The following is a 27690-nucleotide window of genomic DNA, read 5'->3' as shown; positions in this document are numbered from 1 at the left end:
CTTTGAAATCAAATTTTGAAAATTTTATGCAATTCATAGACTGCTCCATACAGAAACTACTCCAAAAGTAATGTCTCTTATTTTATTATGTTGATCCCCAACACCAGAGTTGGCGGTATGGCTGTAGAAGGTGAGCCTTCCCGCCAACATTCCATTACGTGTTTTTGCCGTGTGACAGATGGCAGCAGAGAGGCAGTCTGACAAAACAGCATCTAATGTGGAAGTGTGTATGAAGTAAAGGTGCGTTGGTGAATTCTTCCGTGTGGAAAGAATGGCACCTATTGACATGCATCAACACTTGCTGAACGTTTATGAAGAATAAATAGTGGATGTAAGCAGAGTGAAGTGGTGGATGATGCATTTCAGCAGTGGTGACAGCAACAGGGGGTCACCTCTGCTAGTACAGATGTTTACAAGTGCGGTATGAAGTCTCTTGTTCATTGCTTGTGAAAATTTGTAGCCAACGGTGACTGTATTGGAAAATAGCACTTTGTAGATGAAAATTGCTTCTAACAAATAGTACTGTTCTGGTCTTTGTATCTGTTGTAGTTTCCATGGAAATATAGAGGAGGCGTTACTTTTATAGTGACCTATGTATACGCTCATTTATACAAATTATAGATTCAAATGTATGCTTTTAACTACCTAGTTATCATTCTTCTTTAGCTATTATACAGTCCCTTATTCACATACAAAAAGAGAAATATGTTTTTTTGTGTCTGTTTATGATTGTTTTGTTTTTTTAATTGACTTATCTCTGTTTTCCCTGATTTTGCCTCTGGGATCTTCCAGGATTTGAAATACTTCTCAGTTGTCATTCTGATTTTTGCTTTTGAATTTTTTTTGCATTGGATTTAGATTACAGGCTTACAGGCCATTTAAGTATGTTTTCACTGTACGAATCAGAACTTCCAAATGTCAATACATTCCTGGGTAGTATTTAATTCAGTGCATATCTGATGAATAAAATGCAAGCTTTCCCTAACTAAAGGCACCTTTTGTTGCTATTACTTTGACATTCATTTTCACTTATATCCTGTATATTGTTTATTAAGAGAAACGAGAAAGAGACAACATATATGTAACCTGGACATTTGAACACATTGCAATTATAAGTTCATATTCACTGTCTGCCAACACAAGATTGACTTTTAGCTGATTTTTCCTGTTTGATCTTCCTGAGAACATAGTAAAGTGTTCTATGATGAACAAAATAATCCACCAGTTACAAAAAGAAAAGCTGCTCCTGAATAAAAATTTTGCTTAGTATGTCTATTTTGCTTCTCCAAGTAAGTGTTCAGTTTTCTACTTTTCCAAGACTAAAATGTTCATGTTGGCTGAACGGTAGTTTACAAAGAAAGTTATCAGAGATGTTGATCAGCTCTCATGCTAAAAACTCTCTTTCTAGTGCCATAGTCATTTGTGTTAGAGTGTCTTTTGGAGATAAATGACCATGATTTGCAAAATAATCCATCAGCATTAGAGTTATCAAAGCTGTCATAGGAATTAAGGGTTTTAGAAGTAGGATTTCATTTTTACAAAGAACAAAATTACCATTGATCAAAAATAAAATAATTATATCACTTTTGATTGTAGACCTGTTATTAATGGCAGGTTCCTATTGTGAATGAAAGTCAGCACACACAAAAATGATTTATTTATTGATGTAGCAATACCCAAGGAAATTATTTTTGCCCAGAGTTAATGCCAGATATGACACAATCCCTATATCCATACCTCCATACCTAACATAAGAGGCAAATACCAGTGATACAAATACGAGATGGTGATTGAAGCATTCTGAGTGCTGCAGAAGTCTTTGCATTTGAAGATTTTTTGGACTCCTATTCTTTTGACTTTTCACTCTTAGTTAAAGGATAGCACATGCCAAGGTACCACATGATGCAGCTTTTATAAAAGCAGCAACCTAGTATGTTAGGCATTATTAAAATACACAGCCCAGGACAAAACTTACTCCAAACACTGCATTACTTAAACAAAACAGAGCCTTGAGAATTAATAAAAACTGAAAAGTGAAATTTTTCCACATACTCGTGTGTTTATATTGAGGAAGGACAACACCCTCGTGGGACTTCCTTATCACATAACCACCCATTCCTTGCATGTTCCTTTTCCTTTTCCTTTTTTTTTTTTTTTCCCCATTTTTGCACGAGTGACTAAAACTATACATCTTATTGCTGAAAATGCTTCTTAGTTATTTTAACGCTATGCAAAGCATTGAATTCCTTCACGTGAAGTTTCTGCTTAAAGATTTCTCTTTTTTTTATTTTTTTTAATTTTATTTTATTTTATTTTATTTTTTTGAGTGAGTGAGTGAGAAGGGGGTTCACATCTGAAACGCTTGCTATGTCTGAGGTTTTGGTCATTAGAACTCTGAGACATTTAAACATCTTCAGAAGACAAGTGATCAATTTTTGGTACTATCATTGTATTCTAAAATTAAGAAAATGCCTGTGTGTGAAACAAGAATGAATCTGGAAAAATTCCTCATCACTGAAAACTGTCAAATATGTGGCAGTGATATATTTTTTTTTTATGTTACCAGTCTAAACTTCTTAACTTCTTAACTTAACCTGTAGCACAGAATATAGCTGTTTATACCATGTAGTTACACTTGATAGCTCCAGAAAGACTGAAATGTATTAGGTTCAAATGCCAGCTCTATTTACCTAAATATGCAGATGAAATTTTTCAGGTAAATCAGTCAGAGGACGTTATATTTGGAGACACCATCATCATCTAGCAACTCAAAAAGTGAAAAGCATTGGGTAGTTTCTGACCAAGAACCTTGATTGATATTGTAATCTATGGCACCTAAGTATTCTTGATGGAAGCACTGTGATCAGGAAGCTAATTAGCTAGAATAGGGAAATACTGTCTTCAATTGCCGATTACTATCCTATTACGTAAGGAAGCAATCATGGAATGGAATTGTATGTACAAGCCTGGAGGATAGAAAAGGCCTAAAATAAGTTTATGAACATAAATTGGTCCAAATACAGAGTATAATGACAAATAAAAGGCTGAGTACTGGCACTAAGTGGCACGTTGAACTCATGAATAATCAGTTTGTTTGCAGACAGCGCCCACTGCTGAGAGAGCAACAGTTTCTTTAGTAATTTGGTGAGCTACCTGCAAAGATGAATGCTGCAGGAAAAGTGAGAGGATGTATTGTAGTCTCTAAGGTCAGCAACACAATGTGTATTTTTCCCTAGTGTGTAATAATAGCAGATGGAGGAAGTAGTATTGCGATTTTTTTTTTTGACTACTATGAAAAGAAATGTGAAACATCTCTTCCTTCATCTCTCTTCCTCTTTCTTCTCCCTCTCTCTATTCTTAATTTTCCGCCTCCTTTTTTTTTTATTTATACAAACCCTTAGCTAGAATAAAATGTTCTTCCTTATCATAGAATCATAGAAATGCTTGGGTTGAAGGGGAACTCTAGGATCATTAGGTACCAGCTCCCCTGCCATAGGCACGGCTGCCAACTGCTAGATCAAGCTCTAGATAAGGTTGCTCTGGGCACCTTCCAACCTGGCCTTAAACACCTCCAGGGACAGGATGTCCACAATCTCTCTTAGGAACCTGTTCCTCAAACTGCCCTCTCAATGAAAAAAGCATGAAATAACCTATGGAGCTACTTCATGTTATGTCAGCTGATAGTGTTTTCTATTGATGTCCAGAGAAGCGTGATTTACATTACTGTGCTGCAGTACTGATTTTTACATGGATTCACATATTTTGAGGGCTGTATCTAGATCTAGTCTTCTATTTCATTCTGAAATTCCCCTTCAGTTACATATTACGTGTAGTTCAGAAGTAAACAAATAACATCTAAAGTAAACTGACTTTTTGTAATGCTCCTTAAGAGAATATTTAATGATATAACATTATATGAAGCATTACATGCAACTAAATCTTGGTCTTTAGGTCTTGGAGAAATCAATGTCAATTCTGTGAAAATATTCTGCAAATGTTATCTAAAACTTTTATTTAATCCAGTGAACTCAGGTACTGCAATCAACAGTGATAATAAACTAAATACATAAATAGGTGAAAGATCTGTTTACCTTTTTTGATGCTCGGAAACCAGATTTTATTCAATTTACAGTCTCTGGATTTGTACTTAGTGAAGCTTATTGTTTAGATGTATATTCTTACGCTCTGATTCTAACCCATTTATATTTTCTTGTTGAGTGCCATTAATATTTACTTCAATACAGGTTTTATTGCTTTTGATGGTGCTGAATAGTACTTTCTTGCTTGAATAGAAAATAAGAATTCTCATGCAGAGAATTACTATTTAGTGAGAGTGAGACATACTGGTAGCCTGGGAAGAGCACTTGCCATTTAACAGAATAGTATGAGGTATATGTTATATGTTTTAACAGTGATCCTTTATCTGAAGTTGCGTGTAACATTGCTTTTCAGAAAAGTGTATGAGGACAATGTTCTAGCAAGAGCATATTGGTGATTTCAGGGGAGTATCACACTGCCATGGAAACTAACAATTTCAAACACTTTGTGAAACTGCTAAACGAAACAGGTTAATCAAATGATAAATCCCAAGCTATCAGAGTTGATAGAAGATGTATTCCCAAACAACTTGTCTGTAACATGGAAATCCCACTTAATCTATATCAGACTTTCATTCAGAACATAGTAATAACCTCATAACTTTGGACATACCTAGGCTGAACTCCTGGCCCACAATGTATGATGAACTACAAGAAGGCATTTTGTGTCAATGTAAGAACTCTCTGCTGATAAATCTCCTCCGCTAACCATGAAATCATAATGGAGTGGCTAAGATTTAAGGTGCTCAGGCCTAAGAATAGCTATACTATTAAATGAACTGTACCAAGTCATTTAACAGTCCGTTTAGCTCAGTACACTGTTCTTCCTGATGTCTAGTAGGCATCGAATAGATGAAATTATATGGACAAAACACTATAAAATGATACTTTCTCTCATTCTTATTCCCGGATTCTGGAAATTGTTGGTACAGGGATTTCCTGAGACACGTAGTATAACTTCATCTTTGAGTTTAATAGCCCTTGAAGAATTTTCTTGCTTGAATAAATCTATTTATGTTTTTAACCATTTATACTTTGACCCCTACAATGTCCTGAAGCAACGAGATGTGAAAAGTATATTTCCTTTTATTTAAAATTTTTGCTTAGTCATTGTATTGGGTTCCTTCTAGCTCTAGTGTTGTGTGGAGTAGCAAATAATTGTTTCCTATTCATCTGCTCCATGCCAACCATCATTTTGCTGCTGGCTGTAATATCCCTTTTCTGTGTCTATTTTACAGTATTAAGGTCCTGAATCTTCTAATTTGTCCTCATCTGAAATCTGCTCCTTAACTTTTATTAGCCTCATTTAATTGCTTCTCGTTATAACAATATGGTGTTATGCTTCTTTCTCTCTCTCTTTTTTCTTTTCCCCCCAGTACTTGTTTCCAAACTTTTTCTATTAACCTATTGCAATACTTGGATGATGTTGAACTGATGCTTTCAATGAATTCCAGGATCATTTTTTTAAGAAATGTTAACTTACAGACCAGAATTGTGTGTATCAATGCTCTTTAGCATTGAGCCCTCCACAACACTTAGTTGTAAGTTCTTATTTTCACTACCCTGAATAACTTTGCTCTACATTTTATATGAGTACCTGGAAAGTGTTGAGCTTAGGTGTTGTTTTTTTTTTTTTATCTTTCCATCCTGAAAATTAACCAATTATGTCTACTTCTTATTTCCTGTCTTTTATACCCTTCGGTTGGATGAACAACTCAGCTAGAATTAGATAGTGCAACTGGAAAACTTCATGTGCTCTTGGTGTTTTCAGGAATATGAGAATCTGCATTAGTAGCCTTGAATAAAGTCAGAAGCAAAAACAACTGAGCTATTCAGTAGTGACACTATGCACTGTAAATGGAAAACGGATATGAAAATGAAGTCCATTCAGAGGTACAAGAAAGTAAAACACAAGTGATTTTCAGGTAGGGATCTTAAGGAAAAAAAAAATTGTTCTCATGAATAAAATAAAGAAACCTGTATCTGCTTTTGTGATACTTGCCTTGCATTTGAGAGAAAGTCAAGTGAGAACAGTGCTAGTTGTAGTGCTCATGTGCAGGTCGATGACTGTGATTATCTACTGTCTACAGCTAGCAAAGTTTAAGAAGTGACCTGGAAAGACAGTTTTCATTTTCAGAATGAAATGAGGAAACTAATTCATACATCCTGCTTGCAGCTGCAACTTTTCTTAGTTGTTCTTGGGATTAGGACAAGGCTATGCCTAGGAACTCTTTACTTCTTGGGCCTCTCAGTCCTTTTTATATTTTATGATCACAGAGTCACTTTATGCAGAAAAAGGTGTTCTGGGAGGAGGTAGTCTCTTGCCTTCAGAAAAGTGCATCCTGCTTTATAAACTGCTATTTGTTCTGACAGACCACTGAAAGAGAATCTAGAAGCAGGCTACAGCCTGAGTTAACTGTCATATAAGGCTACAGATGGCTTGTGGGCTGAAATCCCTTGTAATGGATGATAACATGGAGCATTGCTTCATTATTAAGTGCTTAATTGGTTCACAGGGTAATTTTAGCATGATAGTTTGAACAAATCACTTTAAATGTTTTCATTTTTCCTTTAGCAAAGTAAATTCTTTCAGCATTTGGATTTTTTTTCTCTTCAAGGTCACTGATGAGTGGTTGACCTGTGAGGGGAAAATGCATATCTTCAGGTCACTAGCTTTCAGATGAGACCATCTGCTTCAAATTGGTGGAAAAAAAATGGCAGTCTCCTGCTGAAAATTAATAAATTGATTCAGACATGCTCCGGAAATTGTACTGTGCAACAGGGAATAATTTATTTATGACCTCATCTGGAGATCACCTTCTGCCTCAAGTCACAAACACTATAGAAGGATACTGGCAAAAGACATTGGAGAATAGCATCCGTAGAAAAACCTGCCATTGGATGGACCAGGTGACCTATGAAGTGATCTACTTTAGCTCTAATTTTTGAGTATCTGTGATTTATAGCCATTATAATCTCCTTCTAGTCAGTGTCATTGCGGATGCAGAGCTTATTCCTGTGTGTGTCTTATCTTCCTTTTAAATTTCTGAAAGCTATTTGCTTTAATCTTGTGAAATAAGTCAATGAAAGGATGGGTCAGGGCTTTCCTTCAATTTACCAGTCCATTAGGTGCTTTCATGTCCTCTATTGCACTTGTACTGGAGAGTCTCAAACCACCTCTAGGGTATGTTGTTGCTTTCACCATTTCATCTGTGTGGGTGAAAGGTCACGCTGGATGCCTATGACACTGTACAAATCTCAGCTTGTGATTTCTGAGCTTCAACATAAACCTTTGGCCACTTACCCCTCCTGTTATTTGCAGATCTAATAAGACTATTAGAAAAGTGCAGGACAGAGAAAGGAAACTGGCTTTGTTTATAAATTTGAATTTCTTGCAGAAAAGAAGTACTATATACACATATTCTTTTCAGTGTGTCTGTTCATGCCTTAGGTTGTCATCTTTTGGGGAAGGGAAGTAGATATAACATAGCTAAGTTATCCATTGCATTTGCGGAGATGTGTGTATGGCTAATGATAATTAGTAGAATATAGGTGGTAAATCTTCTTCTTTGCTTTCCATTGATTGAGTTGCAATGGTGAGTAAGCATGGTACTTTAAATCAGAGCTATGCTTTGACCAGAGTTGTGGCAGTCCTACTGTCACATTTTTTTCAAAACATTCCAGAATATATTTAATGGATAAAACATTAGTGAATATTTGCATTTTAGCAGTGACATAATGTTTGGCCTACTACATCTGATGCAGTATATAAAGGCAGGAGAAAGCAGTCCCTAGGCCAAATAGTTTAATTTAAGTAGACAAGAAGAACATAGAGGATATGATCAATTTTATCTGTCAAGGCAGGTTGACAAGAACACAGCCTGGAGAAGAAATGACTGCAGATGTGCACTGTTCAACACCAGCCACTAGATGAAAAGCAGAGGCATATATAGGTCAGCCGCACTAGGTCCTTCCTCATCCTGATCCTTTTCCACCTAAATATTCCTCCCTATAATTTTGCAGTGGAATTAGTTTCTCCAGCATCAAGTAGATTTTGTCAGTAACGGAAATAAACCCCAGAAATTAAAATACACCCAAGACAAGACAGGCACTGTGTGCAGAAGTAAGTGACAGCAGAATCATCCAGGCTTGAATTACAACTTTGCTTGGCAGCAAAAATAAGGGAGTGGAGCATCAATCAAGATGCAAAGAGCCATGCCCCTTGGATGTGAGACTCCTGGCAAGACTAGTGCCAGACAAAGATAGGCAGACAGCCATTCTCCTGCTAATGCATTTTTGTTGAATAAAGCCTGTATCTGTGGGCTAATGGCTTGAAATTGCTCAGAGATTTAATAAAAGCTCTGAGGAAAAAGAGAAAATAATAGTCATTTAGATAAATGATAGGACTTCACCGAGTACAAAGGCATATAATACAAATGTGTTGCCATCAATGGTGGCATGTATACTCTGCTGTAATTAGACATTTTCTACTAAGGCATCACAAAGTCAGCTGTTTGGTCCACTGTGTGTGCCTCTATTCTTCAAGTCTTTGTTGCTTGTGTTTGTCATAAGGCACAAAAGGTTGATTTCATATTAAAAAAATATGAAAATATGTAAACATACGCACAAGAAAATTGCACAGGGTAGGGGGAGGAGGGCAGATTGGCAATCACACAATGAGCTGATTATAGACTGCTAATAATAAAAGCATAATTGTTAAATTACTGCCAGATTGACCAGATACAGCTACTCATGAGGCACCTGTTTTACTGTGGTGTGAAGCAGCTTCATCCAGACAACATACAATTGAAGTGTGGACAGATCCCAATAGTTGTATTGGGAGAACACAAATTATGGAGATTTGCTATTAGACAAATGTAGGATGAGCCATGTCTTCTTTACCAAGAGTGTAGTTGCAGATGTTCATTGCAGGTTGGAGATTTCCTGCTGTGCTGCCCAGTTCCACTAGCTAACCCCAAGGTCACATGAAAACAATGCCTTCTTTTAAAGGGGGAGGTTTTGGAATTGCAGTGACTCATACAGGGATTTGGAAGCTTGATACATACAGCATTTAGTACATTTTGGCCTGGATGTAAAACTAATCAGATTCATACTGTGTGAGGATTTCTCTCTGCATAATTCTGAAAAACGTAGAACAATATTGATATGAGCAATGTCTTAATGCATAAACATTAAATATACTTTTGAATATTTAAGAGTTATACAGGTAGATAGCAGCTACTAGTCACTGCATACAGAGAGCCTGTAAACAATATTGCTGAGTTTTAATATATAGCAGAGTAACTAGAGAGGAAAACACTCACTGAGCTCCTGAGTATACCATGCTCATCCTTTGAAGCCACGGATCTCATATCAGTCTTAGAATAAACAGAAGAGCAGAAGACTCGGTGAAGGAATGTCAGACAAAGGCAGGAATAGTTTCAGAAAATTCCTGTTGTAAGAAATATGGGTTTTTGTTGTTGTTTTTTGTTTTGTTTTGTTTGTCTCAAAATATATGCACAGCATTATTCTCTCTTGTATGCCCTGAAATATGTCAGTACTATTTTCATTGATTTTACAGTTGAAACCTCCCAGTTCTCAGGAGAACATGTACTGATTATCTCAGGTATAAGGAAAAGGGGTCAGGTTTGATGACATATTGTTATAGGCAATGGTTTAGTCGTCATGCTAACTTGTCTTACTATTGGTGGTATTTTAAAGCATACAGGTAAATCTTTATGTTGGATCTCTGATTCTGCTATTTTACTGCATTTCTTCTCGAATGAGAGGGGAAAAAATAAAAAAGCTCTATATTATGCAGAACTGAGACATAGAGGCATGAAAGTGAAATTGTTCACCTTTGCATAGTTTGCAGCTAGTAATTTTATTGCCTTTGTGTCATAATTTTATAATGTTCACTACAGCAGTAGAAATTCTTATTTTAAACCCCCCTCAACTGGAAAAACAAACAAAAACCTTCCTCACATTAGAAGAAGAAAGAATAAAGCTCCTTATTGAAATACCTGCTAATATCTAAGCATTTCTCTTCGTTCCTTGCAACCTAGCCCTGAAATCTCCAGGTGCCTATAACTTCTGTAATTTCCACTATGCACACAACTCTTCAGACCTTTATACCCATGTTTATGGTTTCAGAAACTGCTCGGGCATCCTCTTGCCTACCATAGTTTCTGGGACTGACTTTGTGAATGTGCTTTGAGCATGCTGAAGAAACCAACATGTGACCTTCAGGTTAATATACCTCTTCAGACAATTTCATCCCTAACAGGGATTTTAATGCAGGGCCTCCAGAGGGGTCCAGGAAACTGTTGTGTAGGGTATTCTAAGTTTCGGTGCTCCCAGTCTCTCCTCCTCACAGTTCCTTCTCTTCCTGTAAAGCAATATGATTTGGGGAATATTGCCACAGACAGGAAAATAACATTAACATCTCTAATTGTCCCTCCTTGTGGCACTCGCTCAGATTGCCTTCCTGGTAGATTGAATGGATGGGTCTGTAGGGGTTCACTTTCCTATAGACAAAATCTAACTCGGCTCTGAAAATGGGAAGTATTTGTAAGTTAGATCTTCTCCCTAAACATAGTCTAAAAACCTTCTGTAATCAGCAAGGAGATCAGGAAAGGATGCAGATACCTCCTCTTTGCAGGAGCCTAGAGACAGGTAGAACAAATCAAAGAAATGATGCTTGTAACAAAATTTGTTCACACTGGGTTTTAGGAGGATATTTAATGTGTAGAAAATCCCTAGTCTGTGTTTGAAAAGTTATGTTCTGATGTTTGTTTAATAACTTTTGCCTGTGGCTTTAGATTCTTTAGGTAAAAAATAGGTTTGTTTTTCAAAGATTTTAAAAGATAACTGCAGGCTGCCTCAGGTGAGAATTAACCCACACTATACTCTTACCAAGGGTACTGCAAAATCAAAGAAACATGAGAAACAAACTTCCACTTCATTTATAGACTAGGATCATAGGATCATCTGTGACAAAAAGAAATATGACTGTTTACTGTGGACAATAAAAAGCTTCAAGGGAAAGCCTGCATAGAGATCTTATAGGATACAACTTTATCCATATATTTATTCAGTGTGTTCTCCCAGAGAACCATGTCCCTGTTTTCAAATCTCTCCTTCTTTGCTCTTTTATACCATGTTTCTGCCCATAGCAGTAGCTACAGAAAATGGTAGGGAATGAGAACTTGTAGTTTTCCTTTTAACAGCCTGATAGAAGTATCATCAATGCTGAAGTTCTCTGTTGGTTCCACAAAAAAAGTTAACTGATTTTAATTTCTATGAAACTGTCTCAACTCATCCTTCTTTTACATAGCCGCCATGAGTTTGGGATTCTGTTCAGTCTCAGCGCAGATGTGCAAGAAGCACTTCCCAGCTTTCTCACTTTGCACCTGGAGCTGGGTGCTTCCTGACAGGGTCAGAATCCAGCCCCTGCTTTGTAAATCTGTTCAAGTGCTAAAAAAATTGTGGAGTTGGCAAAATAACAAACAGTGAAACAGATAGCTGGTATCTGTACATGTTATTTGTTACTTAGTAAGGGGAAAAAGCATGAGAAAGCTCTGCTTTTCTGCTCGTTAATTTCTCCACTCCCACTTTGCATCATGGATTTCAAATGGCAGAACCTTTCAGCAGAGAGCTTTGTGTTGTGTTCCCCACTGACTGCTGATCTAATTGCCTTCCAGCCCTGGCCACAGGAGAAGCAGCTTAGTATGAAGACCCAAGTGTTCAAACAGCAAGCAGATAACAGTGACAGACACATCGCTGAAAACTGGAACTCTCTGATACTGCTAAGAGCGCTGGAGTTCAGTTTGACTCTGCTTCCCAGATACAGCCGACCTCAGAGACAACACATTTGTCTTTATCTGGACTAAGAATCTTTTCCCCTTATGACAAAAAATGACATCAACCTCAACATATCTTACTAAGAACAGCTTCAAGTCCAAGAAGACGTGCCTTTGTAAAGAGAGGTTGCTATGGTGCTGTATGCAGTGTCTGGAAATCAGAATTGGTGAAGATATATTGTAGCTAAAAGAGACAAGATCTCACATGGTTCATCATTACTTCTTGTCAGTAAGTCAGCTTGGGGTTGCAGAATGAAGGAGAAGCTTCAGCCTTAGAAACTCAGAGCTGCTAATGATAAATTGCAATCTGCCACGTGCTTCTTGTACAGGATAGACAGTTGTGGCAACAAAAGACAAAGAAAGGCTAGAAAAACTGCAGCAGATGTTTGTGCCTTGCACTGGTGTGGACATGGAAGGAGTCATGACAACACACAGCTAGTACTGAGGCAGATCACAACAGTGTCTTCTACAGTAGAACTGGGACTTGATGAGGTAAGTACAGCCAGTGCAGGCAGCAAGAAGAACAAAGCAGTGGGGCCAGATGTAAGCCTGCTCCATTTCTACCAGAAGCATCTGGGGCACATAGCAGGGAATCCCTCTAACCTGAAAGAGAAGGAATACCTCCAGACCATGAAAAAATGTAGGTCTGGGCTTGAATGTTTTTAAAAATGGATGCCTTGTGCAGCAGAATTTATGGGGTGAGTCTCCAAATAGTCTTTTATTACAGTGAAGCAATTTGGTTAGTCTTACTCAGCATCTGTATTTTTAATCTTGCAGTTCATGTTTTCAACATTGGTGGTGGGGCAATGTTGGTCAACAGTGAGAACCAAATTTCTTATTTTTCATATTCTTAAATGTTCTGGAAAATTCATGCTGATGATTCATGAGGCTTTAATTTTTGGTTTATTTTTATAAAAATTATGATTTTCACCAAAACTAAAAGTGAATTTTTTAGAGCTGAAAAATTTACTGTGAAAGAAAACAAAGGTGTTGGGGTGGTATTGAACAGAGATGAGATCTGGAGAACATGAAGATGATTTTGGACAACTGAAGGAAAATGCTGTGGCAGAAAACAGAGATGTAGTCCCACAGCTCCCAGGTCTTCAGAGGAGAGGAGAAAAAATACTGTAACAGAAATGTAGAGAAGAATTGCCATCTTGGTTAAAAAATAAAAATAAATTAAAAAAAAGAACAAAACCCATAGTTTTTAAGTAGTCTGTAGTGATCATATTATTATGAAGCTAAGAGCAGCTGAACACAGGATGGCAAAAGTGTTTTAAATAGAATTAAATGGGAGTCTTCCAAATTCGTTGTCACAAGTTTTGTATGAGAATTACTCTAGATGCAGTTCAAAATTTATTATGAGCACTTCAATTTTGTCACAACTTTCTTTCTGCAATGAAACAGCTCCTTGAATACTTGCCTGCAATTTTCTTGATCGACATTTTTTAACAGGACCTAAGTACATTCATCTCCCATTCCTGCAAGTGAGTGATGAAGGAAGTACAGAGATCTGTAAAGAACAAGACAGTGGCAGAAACGAGGAACTAAGGTGCTGGAATAGAAGCCTAATAAGTTCCTTCTACTTTTACTTTCTGCCTGAAAAACAAAAAAATAATTTTTCTCTGTCTAATTTTGTAAAATCCAAACCTTTGAAAAACATATACTTGTTTGTTAGCTTTCCATCTTAATTCATGAAGCTTCCCACCCTCCCAAAAGCATTTTCTGAATCTATTCAGCTTTAATTATAGATTGCCTTGGTCAAATGATTGATAATGACAGGATGTGAGAGGTGGATGCTATTGCTTTGGCTGCCTTGCATTTAAGAAGTCTGATGCCATTAAGTGTTTAAATAAGTACCAGCAGTGTTCAAAGCTGTCTCTAGATGCTCTTTTTGTATCCATTTTGTACCAGATTAGAGTCTGAGAAAGGAGAAAGAAGAACAGTAGAAATCATAATTGATAGAACAGCCTAAAGAAAAGTTATTTAATTTGCTTTTATTATGGAAATTTTTAAACCTGGGGAAAACGTAGACCCATTTTCCAGTCCATTAACCAGAAGAGAGATAAATGAGAGAATCGAAGGTTGGAGCTCCATGAAAATGTGCATATGTTGAATACTCGCTCCTCAAATATCATATACCAGTAACTACTTGATGTCTTGTGGATTTGTTACTTATCTCAGACATCCTCAGGATTCATTCAGCTAGCAGTTTGCAGTATGCCAGAATGCTATAGGCTAAGCTGATTAGAAAATATGATTGTATTTTCTCTTCTTGTCAAATTTACTGAGGATAAATTGTTCTTCTTTTAAGAAGAGAACCAAAATTCATGATGATCCAAAGGAATACTGTAATACTTTATGGGTTACATAGTTTTTGTTGTTATAATAACTGTGACCACTATGCTTAATAGTTCTCAAATCTGGACTTGGGCAAAACAGCAAGATCAGAGTCTCGGCTCTATATTCAGTGAAGGACTGATAATAGTTCAATAATTATAATAAATTCTAATGCCTTCTGAGCGATGACTTCATTCAAGGGAAAAGGGGGAAAATTCTTTAAAAAATTTTTCATTGACTTTATGTAAAATAGTTATAAATACTGATGATACAAGTGTGAAATATAGCTGGCCAGAATAAAAGGGGAATAGCTTTGTAGTTGAAGAGGTAAGAGGAATATCTTAGTCCAAGCCTCATGTCTTCAGTCTTTGTGAACTTTCTAATACACATTCAAAATTCATTCTGATGATGGAGTTCAATTGTTTAGTTGATGCTTTTTTATTATTATTTGATTAAGTAAAAAGTGACAATGGAAAGGAGGCAAATAAAGGAACAACATGTGATTATGCAAAAAGATTAGTATTCAGGGCATCTGGCTCCTTTTCCAGGATGGCAGTGAATGTGCAGTTTAAATATAGGCAAATCATTTATCCCAGAACTAGTAGGTCAAGAAGACTTCAGTGAGTTGCTGTGAATTTTAAGAAATTACTTTTTATAAAGAATATCAGTGCCATGAATGAGTGTCTCAGTTTATAGCAGAAAGATATGATAACTGGTATTAGAACTAGAACAATATTTTTTTATATTGATAATCAGATTTATTGTACAAAAGGAACCAATATTAAGAAGAAGTGCCGAGCATTAGTCACAACACGTTCTTCTGAATTCTCCCCAGATTTCAGTATTGAAAGTAACAATGAGGAAAATGGAGGATAACTGCCACAAAAACTACCCTTAGGTGTGGGGAGAGCAGCCCTCAGGATGCTCAGGAAACTCGGAGAACTACGTAGCTCAGTGGGATCCATCAGTGCTGGTCACTTCTTCAGAGCCATCTCTTTAGAGTGCAGGAATGGATGATTCCAAAGTATTGGAAGTCAAGAAGGCAGGGCAAAAGTTCAGCTTGTTTGAGCAGAGATCTTCTAGAGTTTAGGTGGAAAAAAAAGCGTATGGCCTCTGGAAGGGAGGTTAGGTAAGATGGGAGGGCTATAGAGCTGCTGTTTGCCATTGTAAAGAGAAAATCTGTGAAGCTAAAGCCCAGAGTTGAAACTGGCTGGTACTATCAGGGACAAGAAAAGGCAAAAGTAGGATCAGAGGTAGCATTGCTTCATTCCTTGTTGAGGTTGGTCACCTCCCAAATAGAGGCATAAATAAAGCAAAGATGTTTCATGCCTTCTTTGTCTCTTTCTTTAATATCAGTGTTGGCTGCAGGACACTTGGGGCTCTGAATTATAGGATTATGACTATGGGAACAGTAACTTCACAGCTGACTCTGAACCCATTCAGGATTTTCTGCTCCAACTAAAAACACATAATTCTATGTGGTCCAATGGAGTCATCCCAGAGAACTCAAAGAGCTGGCTGATGTTATCATGAGACTTCTCTCAATTATTTTTTAACAGTCTTGGTTTACTCACAACAGATCAACTAGTCTAAGGTTCCCATGCTTCTTATACCCGCATAGAAGGGCCTTTTGGTCCTTCAAACAAAGAGAACACTTCCTCTCAAAGCTGTGAAATCTTAGTAATGAAGCAATGCATAAGTCAGCACTGCCCTGTTCTTCATGCAGAAAACAACAAATTATACACAATTTTTTTTTCCAGATAGATTGTCATAGAATCATCATAGAATTACCTAGTTTGAAAAGGACAATGATCATCTAGTTTCAACCCCCCTGCTATGTGCAGGGTTGCCAACCACTAGACCAGGCCGCCCAGAGCTGCATGCAGCCTGGCCTTGATTACCTCCAGGGATGGGGCATCCACAGACTCTCTGGGCAGCCTGTTCCAGTGTGTCACCACCCTGTGAGTGATGATATATTCTAATTTCCTCTCCTGAGCCTTCGCTCTTTTTAGTAGCTGAGAAGGGTAATTAGTGCTGTAAATACTATTGTTGGAACTCAGGACAAGTTTATTTAGTCACCTGGAAAACTTTTCATGAAATTAAGATTTTATTTATTTTTTTTTTTAAGACAAATATTTGTCTGAAGCTTAACAAACAAAACATTTTCTCAGTGTTCTGTATGTTTTGCCTTTCCCATGACTGACAGTTACTAGTTAAAATGATGTCTTTTGTTCTATGTATTCTGTCTTCTGAATTTAGGTCTGTAATTTTATTTAGGCTTCTGGAGGTGTCTTAAGCAAGTTTCATAACACCTCATCTTTAATTTCCTGTCTGAGAGTGAGGCTGAACAAATTTTTTTATTTGTGTTTTTTTTTCTTTTAACATTATCCCGTAGAGAAGAAAGACAATAAGAGTAGGAGGAAGGAAAGTTTCATTAAATATGTTTCTGTAGAAAGTCTTGACCCTTTGTTATATAATCAGAAATATAAATTTCAGAAACTGTTCAAAGGAATTTCACTAAGCCCTGCAATTTTTAACTAGAAAGTTTGAGATTAAAATTGACAGATTGTTTCAATCCTTACTATTTACCAAAAGTTCTTGATTTTCATTCATGTTTTGAAGTAATCAACTATCTGAACTCCATATGTCATGATACCATGATGTTTATTGATAAGACAGTGATCTTTAGATATAAAACTTATTAAACATCTTCTGTGGGTGGAGATTCTGATTCGTAGAAGAATATAGAACCTGAAGAAAAACATAAGTCATTCATTTTCAGTTCTAATTTTCTCAGTTTTTGAATGCTTTAGAATTTGGAGCTGGAAAAAAAAAAGACAATGGGGCTTTCATCTTTCTATTTCAATTTCTTAAAATTATTTTTCTTAATATAGTCTAACTTCATACTGAAATTCATTTTTACCCTGCTTTTGCTCAGAAAATAGCCATTTCAACAACTTCTAGCAGGACTGAATATTTTGAAATGTACTTCCTTAAAAATTATACTTCTGATAATTTTTGGAATTTTGCCACCAGCTGCAGTCATTGAGAATATTTGAGAATGTTAAAGTAATTATCTCTTGCTAACATAAAAAGATTAATTTAATCACATTCAGTTGTAGCTGGCTTTAAGCATACAGACATGTATCTCCTTTTAAGGAGAGAGACAAAAATCAGTGGCTTTTATTGAAAATTTTTCTCAGTATGTCAACATTTTCTTTTGAAAACTAGAAGTGATAAATAAGCATTTTGCCTATCTTCTATTCATTTTAATGTTTCTACATTCTTCATCGCAAGACTTTTTCTTTTTCTTTTTTGTTTTTAATAACACACTCCTAAATGAGTAATTCTATGCCCTGTGTGACTTTTTTGTCTTTGAGCTGTGCTGGGAAAAGACTTCTACTTGTCCGCAAACCTATCATGAGAGGTAAAAACAAATCAAACATACTTACAGTGATGCAGAGGTCTTTAGTCACAATACAATCTCTCTCAAAACCTTTGAACTAAATAACCCTAACTCAGGGAAGGTGCACCAGGCTATTACATGGTCACAGATGTGGGAGATCAAACTCAGGAGGAGCTTGGAAACTTTTCTGTCAGAAAAATAAGCAGATTTTTAGAATTGTTTGTTTGCTTGTTTCTGTACCAAATTTAGACAGAACTATTGTATGTGGCCCTTTGACTGACAATGATAGTATATCACCGCTTCGAAAACATTTGCTTCTTAAGACAATATCTTTACTCATACACTTTTATGTGTTTGCTTTGCTTTTTTGCCTTAGCGAACTTCCATATCCTAAGTTTTGTGGGGCTGATCAGGGTTTATCAAGAACAAGTGATGTCAGATCTCATGAGAAATCAGATCTTCCATTTGGATCTATACATTTTAATGTAAAAACATACTAAGGTAATAAGATAAAAACCTTAAACTTCAATCTCAAATAGAAATAAACTCAGGATCCATTTTAGAGGGAAAAGCTGTGGCTGAATTTCTGCAGCAGCAGTATCTTACTTATAAATCTCATTCTAACATGTCACAGAGACAACTCTGTGTTATTTTGCAGTTTCAGTTTAGCACCAGATCTCATGGAGCATGGCCACTTACCAATTCAAATCACTCCTCTCTGCTTCTTACAGCATCTTTTTTTTTTTTCAGAGATCTTGCAGCCCTTCAAAATGAAGGCTACCGCTGGGGGTTGTGCTCCAGCATGATGGTGAATAAAGCCATCCTACACCTAATACTGAATACAAATTGGCAAGTTCTCAATATTCATCCAGGAAAATGTTCCCACAGTCAGTCACTATTTATATCTGGGAAGTCCTTAGTGTTTTGCTGCCAATGACATGCAGTGTACATTGCAACAAATGAGATTTGATTTACAGACATCTAGAGTGGGAGGCCAGGTGGGTTGTACTCAAGGATAACAAACCACTTCAATGTAGTGGAACCAGTGTAGATGGCAGCAAAGAAGAGCTACTTGCTTTCCATAGTCTTGAATACCCATTGACAGTGTAAGTGACGCCTTCTCCAACTATCCTTCTGACTCATTAACAGAAATTCTGGCAGAAGTGTAGCTAAGCCCTATGTCACTGTTCCAAAAAATTCAGCTTTGATTTCAAAGTAAAATGTGGGCTTTGATATAGTTTGCAACCACCGATAAACTAATGCTCCATTGGAGGCTGCTGATTGTAGCTTTTTATTTCTTTTTATTAACTATTTAACACGATAGTGCTTCCAAATCTTGAAATTTTATGATGGTTATATTGATGTTAGAAGTTCACTTTAAAGCTGCAGACTTACATGAATAGAGGAAAAGATCTGTCAAAATGGAGGTTGAGGAGCAGAAAGAAGACCCAGTTGTCATGGAAATTGAATGTATCTGAAGATTGGTTTATAATCTAGAGAGAAGGTTTAAAATCTAGAGAGAAACAAACTGTTCTTTGTAAGCCATGCACGCAGCTAATTTTTTCTATGAAGAGTGCTAAGTGTTGAACAAATTGTTTCTGACTGAGTGCTCAGTGCTACGGAAAACAGAGAAACCAGGAGAATCCAGTTCCAAAGATTTTGCAGTCTGAAATTTGAACTTGGAAAATCTCAAGAACAAAGAAAGATAGGAATTAAATTCCTTCTGTGGGAAGACAGTTTATTGTGTTTTTGAATCTTGTTCTGATTAACCTTTATTCCATGAGAAGAAAAAAATGCTGAAGGCTTTCTGAGTTACAGTATGAGTTACAGTGATAATTCTCTGGAGGACTGTCTCAGTTGACACAAAAAAATGACAACTCCTATCCAATTAATATGTAAATTTCTGTCACTTTTTAAAAATACTGCAAAGATAATAGAAAAAAAAAATCTTTAGTTTATGATGTGAATAAGCAAACAAAGTTCAGAAATCTCTGTAATTCCTTTGATGTGGATAGTCAGCTGCAGATATCTCCTGAGATATCTCCTCTCTCCAGATGTTAGCACAGCTGGAAATGCTGTAAGACCAGTTTTCTTTGTAACAGTTTTACAGATAGAGCCACAGAATTTAGAGACAAAAAGAAAATTAAAAGGAAGATCTTTGGGAACACAATCAAAGGTTCACTCCACAATGTTTGACAGGTAAAACTTACTTTGTCAGCACTGCCTCTTGTGCCCGCACAGTCTCGTATTAAATTCTGTCAATAATACCCTGAATTTCTTCTAGCCAATTTCAAACATCTTTGTAATGGATGCTATATCAACACCTTTCAGTAATGCAGTATGTGAGTTGACATTATGCAATTGCTTTTGTTCCTCCCCTCCCCCCAAAAAAGAGGGAAACTGATCCAAATTTTGAATTCTATAATCCTAAATTCTAAGGATCTGAATGCTGTCTCCCACCCTACAGTGTGAAATATTTATATGTTTTTGGAAATTCCTCTTGATGGCTCACAGTTCCCATACAGAATCATGGCTACAGGTAAAACTTGCTGAAAACATTTTCAAGTAATACTTCACAGGTTGTCTACCTTAAGAAGGATAGTCTCAGTTTCTGGGTTAGGGAACTGGACATGTAACATGATTAACAATGAAGAATAACTTTACCAAGAAAAGGAGAAGGTACTATAACAATCTTCCCAGGAAGGGGAGGAAGCTGAAACATATGGTATGGATTCCATTAAAAATACACGTACTTTGGTTTATATCGCATCTATATGAGTAAAATTTAGGAATCTAATTATTAATTTTTTTCTAAACCACTTGGCCAAGTCATGAGTTAGTCTTACCATGAAGAAGTGGATTAAAAGTCTTCTATAAAGATTATCATCTAGTGTAAATTTTACACATGATTTTGCCTGTCTAATGTATGATATGGTGGATTAATATCAGAGTAATAATAAAGGGCCTGACTAGTTGTTTTTCCTATTTTGTTTTGTTTTTGTGTTTATTTTTTTATTTCACTTAGAATGAACTATGAAACAGATCACTTTCAGTTTTTTGTTTTGTTTTGTTTTTTTATAGTAGGCTTTCCTTCCCAATAAATTCTCCAAATGCAATAATACTATTTTCTGTGGAAGAAGAATGTTGCTCTTTAAAAAGTAAATGGCTTCCAGATAAGTTTTGTGACACATTTCATCATAGCATTTCCATTGATTTTAGATGTTGCAGTAGCTCTTTCAGCTTTTAGAAACTTGGCAACACTGCATTAGAGTAACTCAAGATTATTGCCAATTCAGAAAGATAGCACAGAATGATGCTTTCATTAATTTGTGGTGCCTCTATCTGTGAAACTCTGAAGTGTGTCTTTTTTTTTTTCTCCTCCCTCTGGACCATTTGTGTTGCGGAGCCTCGTAGGGAGTTCAGTCTTGTTTTTTCTTATTGTAGTTTTTTTAATTCCTTTTTTACTTAATGTTTATATTAAAAATCCCTTAAAATTCTTTGTAATCTCTAGTTATATCCTTACAGTTATATACATACTTTATATGTATTTATTTAAGCTACTTTGTAGACTTTGTATTATCAAAAAATGGGAAAGTTGGGAAAGCTCAGCTTATTCTTTATGGATGTTAACAAATCGCAAACAAATAGTTCTTATAAGAATGAAAAAGGAAACCACTGCCTCACCTTGGCTCTGGTAGTCTTCTGGAAACCAACTGTGATCTCTTTCCCTTTTATGTTTTTCTTTGATTGTTTCTGATGAAGATTATGAAATATTTCCTATTCTAACCTTTTGCAGTTACTCAGTGAGAGTAATATCATGCTGCAGACCTTATGACCTTGTGTCATGTAATTTTCCAGACATGTGGCATAGATAATCTTTTCCTCTATTACACTTTTACTGAAAGTTATTGGGCAGGATTTCTGACTACTGAGAAGAATTAAGGTAAACAAGTCAATCCACATATTACTTCATATTTAGGTACCCCATACTTCAGTTTGTCACTGGGGAACACAGCAGTGAAGTTCTGTTAAGTTAAACTACTGTTCGATGTTGGTGAAAGAAATAAGACTTTTAACAAAGTAAATTCTATTCTGCAAACAATTTTCATGGACTCAAATAATTTTCTTCTCTATCTTTGACCCACGTGTTGCCCAAGTGATGTTCAACAGGCTTGGCTCTAAAGTTTATAGAAATCCCTTAGCTCTAAAAACTGTAGAAACCCTTTATAGTTGAAATTATTTTTGTCATCTGAGACTAGTTTGCTGAGGTGTAATATAATCACCCCTAGGAAATGGAAATTATCCTGAGCAAAAACAAAAGCAAAAATAATTACACAAATTGTTTCAATTTCAGAATACTGTTTGACTGTAGTTTTAGTAAATAGTATCTTCTACACATCTGATGCACCAAATGTTCATGTCCTTTTCAACAGAGTGGCATTTTCCTGAGCTTTAAGATCTTGTACTGGTCTTTCCTATGAAGAAAAATACTTCAGGTGTCTCTTTTAATGGTAGAGGACTAGTTACTCTATTACTATGTTCTGGACATACATATTTTCCTGTCTGACTCTTATAGTAGAATAGGATATAACAATATTGTTATTATCCATAACAAGTCTGAAAGTGTGATAGGCAACCAAGAAGAGCACAGAAAATGACAGATTTTTGGAGAGAGCAAAAGGTCTGATTGAATGACAGATCAGCCACAGCCTTCACCAAAATTCAGGAAACACCTCCTGCTGTTTGTTCTTTCATATTCATTTAGTGATACTGATTCCATCTAATAATGTTTGTCATTTGTCTGGCTGTACAAACCTTGCCTTTTTTGGCAATTCAAGATAAAGTTATAAATTAGGTGAAGCAGTGTGTGAAGAGTCAAGTACGAAGAAGATTTAAGAATTTTCATGGTTATCTTTTTTACATGGAAGTTGTATGTGGCCCTCTAAGAAAAGCCTTCTATTTCAATAGTGTATTTGCTCAAAATTAATCAAATATAATAATATGGTTTCATTATATCCTGTCATAGTCATTATATCTAGGTGTTTAAATTAGCACTAATTTGCCTGTAAGAGGGGATAATAGTCCTGATTTAGCTGCTTTTATAATAGTTTAAAGAGTCTCATTGGCTTCAGTAATGGCAGATGGCCCTAAACTGACCGTGTAGTTTGGTACTTTGCATTGTTGTGAACATTTGAATATTCTTATTCTGATAGGCACACTGGGTAGTATATACATCATCTATAATTTTGAGCATCTAGACCTGAACTAATTTCCCTAAGTTGCTACCTTTATGATGATGGCTCCACTTTTGAACTTGGTCATTTCACTTTATGGACTATAACTATTTTAGGGCAATGTGAAAGTTTAGGTGCCCAAATTTCAAGCACAAGAATTAAAGTACATGAATGCAAAACTGTCCTGACCAAGAGCAAACAACATAATGTAGTATTTAGTTTAGTTTGTAGAATGAAAGGCGGACAAGAGCTAAGTCTTAAACACTTTAAACAGTTTAATTTTTAATACCACTGGCTTTCCCTGTCTTCCCTTAAACACCTTTCTTCAATATTGCTCATCTAAAACTACTGTTAAAAAGGTGTAGATGTATAAGTATAATGGCTACAGAAATTGTTTGGAATTTTTGTAAGTATAATGAGTGACATCTTTGGAGCATGGAATTTGAGGAACATGCATGCCGATTACATTTCCTTGTCTTTGCCAGAGTCTTTTTCCTCAGGAATTCAGGTAGTAGGAGGTAGCACCAATGTTGTTACATGTGTAATGTATGTACAGTGTTGTTACATACCTTTCTCTGCACTCATGTATAGCAGAAGCTCTACATAAACTGTGCAAATTCTTCCAGTGAAAGTTATCAGTGACAGTTTTTAACAAAACATCTGTCTCATCTTAAGACAGATTTTTTTCATTTTTGTTAGAAGTATTATTATTTTTTAATTTACACAGAAATCTCTAGTTAAATTAATTTGATGGACTTGAGACCCAAGAGATAAATCCCTCAAGAATCAGTGATAGTAAGGCTATAGGACCTGTCAGTCCAGTACCCAAGTAATATTAATCTCTAATTTACTCTGCAAAAGAAGCAAAAGTGTCTCAATAATCCTTTCCTTTAATCAACAGAATCATTTTATTCCTTTGTAGAAGACGTGTTTGAAAATTTGGTCTGTGAGGATCTAGTTCCACTGCTGTGTCTTGATTTTTCAGTTCTCTGATAAATTTCAGTGAAAGACTGAAATAAAGGAAATTTAGAATGATGCAGAATCTCAGTTTTACTCCATAATCACTACTGGGCAATTTTAACAAGTGTTTAAGATGCTGTAGGTGCATTTTCATCTACCACTCATGTTGATTGTATGACTTTAAAAGTGGATGAGATGTGCTATTGCCAGTCAATCCAGTACTTATTTAAGTGAATCTCTTGTCTTTCCCAATTTCTCTCTCTATTGGTAGTGAGAAATCCTGAAATGCTGAGATTCACATCCTATTTCTACTAGTGATGACAGGAGGTCAGATAGGAATGAAGAGTGGTTTGAAAATTTGCAGAAAGACACAAGTCTGTTTTGCCATGTTTGGAAAGTGTTGATTGAAATAAATCCAAATATGGAAGGAAAGATTTTTTTTTTTTAATCTATTTATTCTGAAGTTGGTATACAGTTTTCCAGTGCTTGCAAATGTAAGAAACTTGTCTTGCTCTTCTTTCTGAGTCAACTGTGAGGGCAGACTCCAGAGAGATGGAAGACGTCAGAAACTGACATACTATGGATTTTTTTATATGACTTAACTCAGTTAATATTTAGTAATTAAAATATCTTGGGGATTTTCTTTCATAACCTTTACCTGGCCATATTTTATAGGTAAATTCCCTGTTCTATATTTGTCTATACACATTAGAAAGAATTCAGCAACCACTGAATTCTACTTCTTCAATTTTCCCCAGAATTTTCAATTTGTCTGACTATATTTAGATTCCTGGCTTGCATTGCTTAAATAATTGTTCTGTTATTACCCATGCCAAAAATAGTATTTTCAGCAACAGGGAGTATGATTGCTATTAGTGGGATCATTTGAGATCCTTTTGTGAATCTTTTGAATTGTAATAAGAAAAAAATCATATGAAAATGTTAATTCTAAGTTTCTTTCTTGAGAATTCTTGTAATTTGTGTTGGTCATTTAATCTTTTAGATAGACTACCAGTAATATTATCATCTTATCACTTTTAGGAGTCAGCCGAGCAGGATCATGGGCTGCAGACACATTGAGGAGCAGCTGAGGTGAGATCTCATGTGGAAGCACCACTTAGTCTGAGTCACCTGGGTAGTGGGTGAGCACATGCAGGATAGCTTTTGTTCACAAAAGACAGATTAAATATTGAGATTAGTCACAAATGACTGAAAAATGATGTTGGGTGTCATTTCTGACGTCTTCCCATACCCTGCTTGGCTACAGGTGCAAACGAGCCAGGCCCACACCCTGACCTGACCTGGGTTTATCTTGATTCCAGAGAAGTACCTGGAGCTGGGGCTGTCTTTGTGTTCCCTGTCAGCCTGGGCAACTCCTGAGATCCTGGCACCTCTGGTGCTGGGAAGATGCCAGCCTGCACAGTGCCGTGACAGGTCAACAGCAAAGATACTGCTCAGGACTGTACATGGGATGACAAAAAACAGAGTGGTATAAGTTAAGAAAACCCCATAGAAATACACTGCTCTATAAACAATGTTTATAAAAGGGAATGTTTTTGGAACATTTTTATGTGTCTGACCCTCTGAAGAAATTCACAAAATAGTGCCTTGGGCTTGCTGTCATTTTTAGATCTGCTTTGTTCCCTCTATATCATCAGTTCTCTTGCTTTCAGAATGTACAACCTTTTAACAAGCAATGCTAACTCTAACTGCAGGATTACAATAGAAACTTGTTCACAGACAATTTGTTAGATTACCATTTAAACTGTGCAGTATATGCTCACAAAGACACAGGGGAATATCTGCAAAGCTTTGTTTGCATTATAGAAATATCAATGAACAACAAATTTTGTTCTTTCTCAAGGCACAGTAAGCACACTGAGAAAATGTGATTTTTTTTTTTTTTTGGCCAATATTTTTTTGCCAAAAGAGTGTTACTTTAGTTGCAAAAGGTTAGAAAATCTTCACAAAGTGATCACAGAGGTAGATATAAGATATATGCACAAAACCTGTTTTCAGTCTGTGTGACAGCATCTGGCTTTGCACGTTGATTAGGTGCTTCTTCTGGCCAAGTGATAATGCCAAAGAGCAGTCCCAGGTCTGTGGGAAGCAGCTGTCCAAGCAGGAAATGTGTGCCCTAACTGCAGCCTCCTACATTGCCTTGGCACATTATGCTGCTTGGGCTGTCCAGCCAGGAAGAGGAAATAATGTGGCTTCTTGATCAGCTGCAAATCCTATCAGCTAATATCTGATGAACTGCTGAGAGTTTTCTGTAATGAGTCAGTACGAAGCATTTGTACCAGTTGAGATCCACCTGCATAATTTAATTGCCATTTATGTAAAACTGGCTAGCACAAAGATCGGGCCCAGCTGACATGATAATAAAGTTAAATACATATATAATCCCTTAAAATTGTAATAAACATATCCATAAAATTGTTTGTCCACAGACTTCAGGCTGCCAAATCAATAAAATAGGAAGAAAAAAAGGTTCAATTAATTAATCTTATAAATAGCTTGATCAACTCTATTTCTAATGACCACTGCTGATTTAGTACACTGTGTTTACAGAAAGACAGTGTGATAAGATAAACATGAAAGGTGAATATTGTAGATCCACTTATCTGGCATTTTAACCAGTGTGAAAAGCTACAAGTAAACCATAATATTGTTACAATATGAATGGCAGGCATTATTGTTCTGAGTCGTAACTATTGGCATGGTTATAGTCACTTAAGAGGAGAAACAAATATACCTGAATGCTTCCTAGTCAGAAAAGTGTATGTGCTGTATGTGACACATCTAAAGGATTAGACTTACCTTCCTTTGTCTTTATAAAGCATAGCTGAGCATCGGTAATAAGTTCACGTACAGTTTTGAAAAATTCCATAAGAAAAACGTGTTTTTCTTGAAATGCCATGGACAATTTGAACAATTTTCTATTCAGATGGCAAAAGAAGTTTTGCAGGATGATAAGGATTAATTAATCCTGCCTGTGTGACATGTTTGAAATAAGGGACTCAGGAATGCTTTTCTACTCAGGTCAAAGTGTTGGTCCTGGCAGCATCTGGCTCCATAACAAGTTAAGATCTGTGTCTCAACAGCTGATTACTGTGTGCTGTTTCCCACAAAAAGGAAAATAGTACGAAGTATTTCTGAGATTGGATCAGACTCAACTGGATCATTGACAGTTGTTCTCGTGTCCTGATGCAGTAAAGTCCAGCAGCTGAATTTAAAAGTAACCACAGTTATCCTCAGAGATTTTCCTTTCTAATATATGTCTAGTCCAGATCCAAACTCCAGCACTCTGTGTGTGAAAGAATCACAGAAGAGGCAGCTCTTTAAAAGTTCTCCCTATTTTCTCATTTTATTTTTGGTGTCAGCTGTAGTAGAATTACTTTACAGTGAAGAACTGCAATGATGTCAATGTCAGAATAAGACATCTTGAAATTAGCGGGTGCAATAAACAAAATAGTAGTGATAGTAGATATTCCACTGAATCAAAATTGGTAATAATCTCATGACAGGTAATAAGGAGGGTGAGTTCATGAGAAGGTGAGTGGATTGTACTAAATCTGAGGAACAGAATCAAAAATACTCCTGAAGTCATAAAACTTCAAGAGTAGCAGCTGTCAGTTTCACTAGGAGAGTTTGTCCAAAAAAATTCAACAAAGATTTCCCTTTAAAACCAACTTAATTAATGTACAAAAATTTTAGAAAGAATTTCCCTTTTGAAAGAGCCTTTTGTCCTCTCTATGTGACTGAAAAAGTCTGTGAGAAGCACTGAGGAT

At 36.2% G+C, this 27690-nt stretch overlaps 1 long non-coding RNA gene across 1 annotated transcript in view; it reads left to right on the top strand.

Moving 5' to 3' along the window:
- LOC121110312 overlaps window positions 1-25393 on the top strand; it is a 118080-nt gene extending 92687 nt beyond the window's left edge. Inside the window, exons 4-7 of the long non-coding RNA XR_005858244.2 lie at window positions 11801-12451; window positions 13415-13511; window positions 24941-24991; window positions 25222-25393. This is a non-coding gene — a long non-coding RNA (uncharacterized LOC121110312). The remainder of the gene's footprint in view (window positions 1-11800; window positions 12452-13414; window positions 13512-24940; window positions 24992-25221) is intronic.
- The last annotated feature ends 2297 nt before the right edge of the window (window positions 25394-27690 follow it).

This window comes from Gallus gallus, chromosome 3 (genome assembly GCF_016699485.2).
Source record: "Gallus gallus isolate bGalGal1 chromosome 3, bGalGal1.mat.broiler.GRCg7b, whole genome shotgun sequence".
Lineage (NCBI taxonomy): Eukaryota > Metazoa > Chordata > Aves > Galliformes > Phasianidae > Gallus > Gallus gallus.
This window is presented reverse-complemented; position numbering and strand designations above follow the sequence as displayed.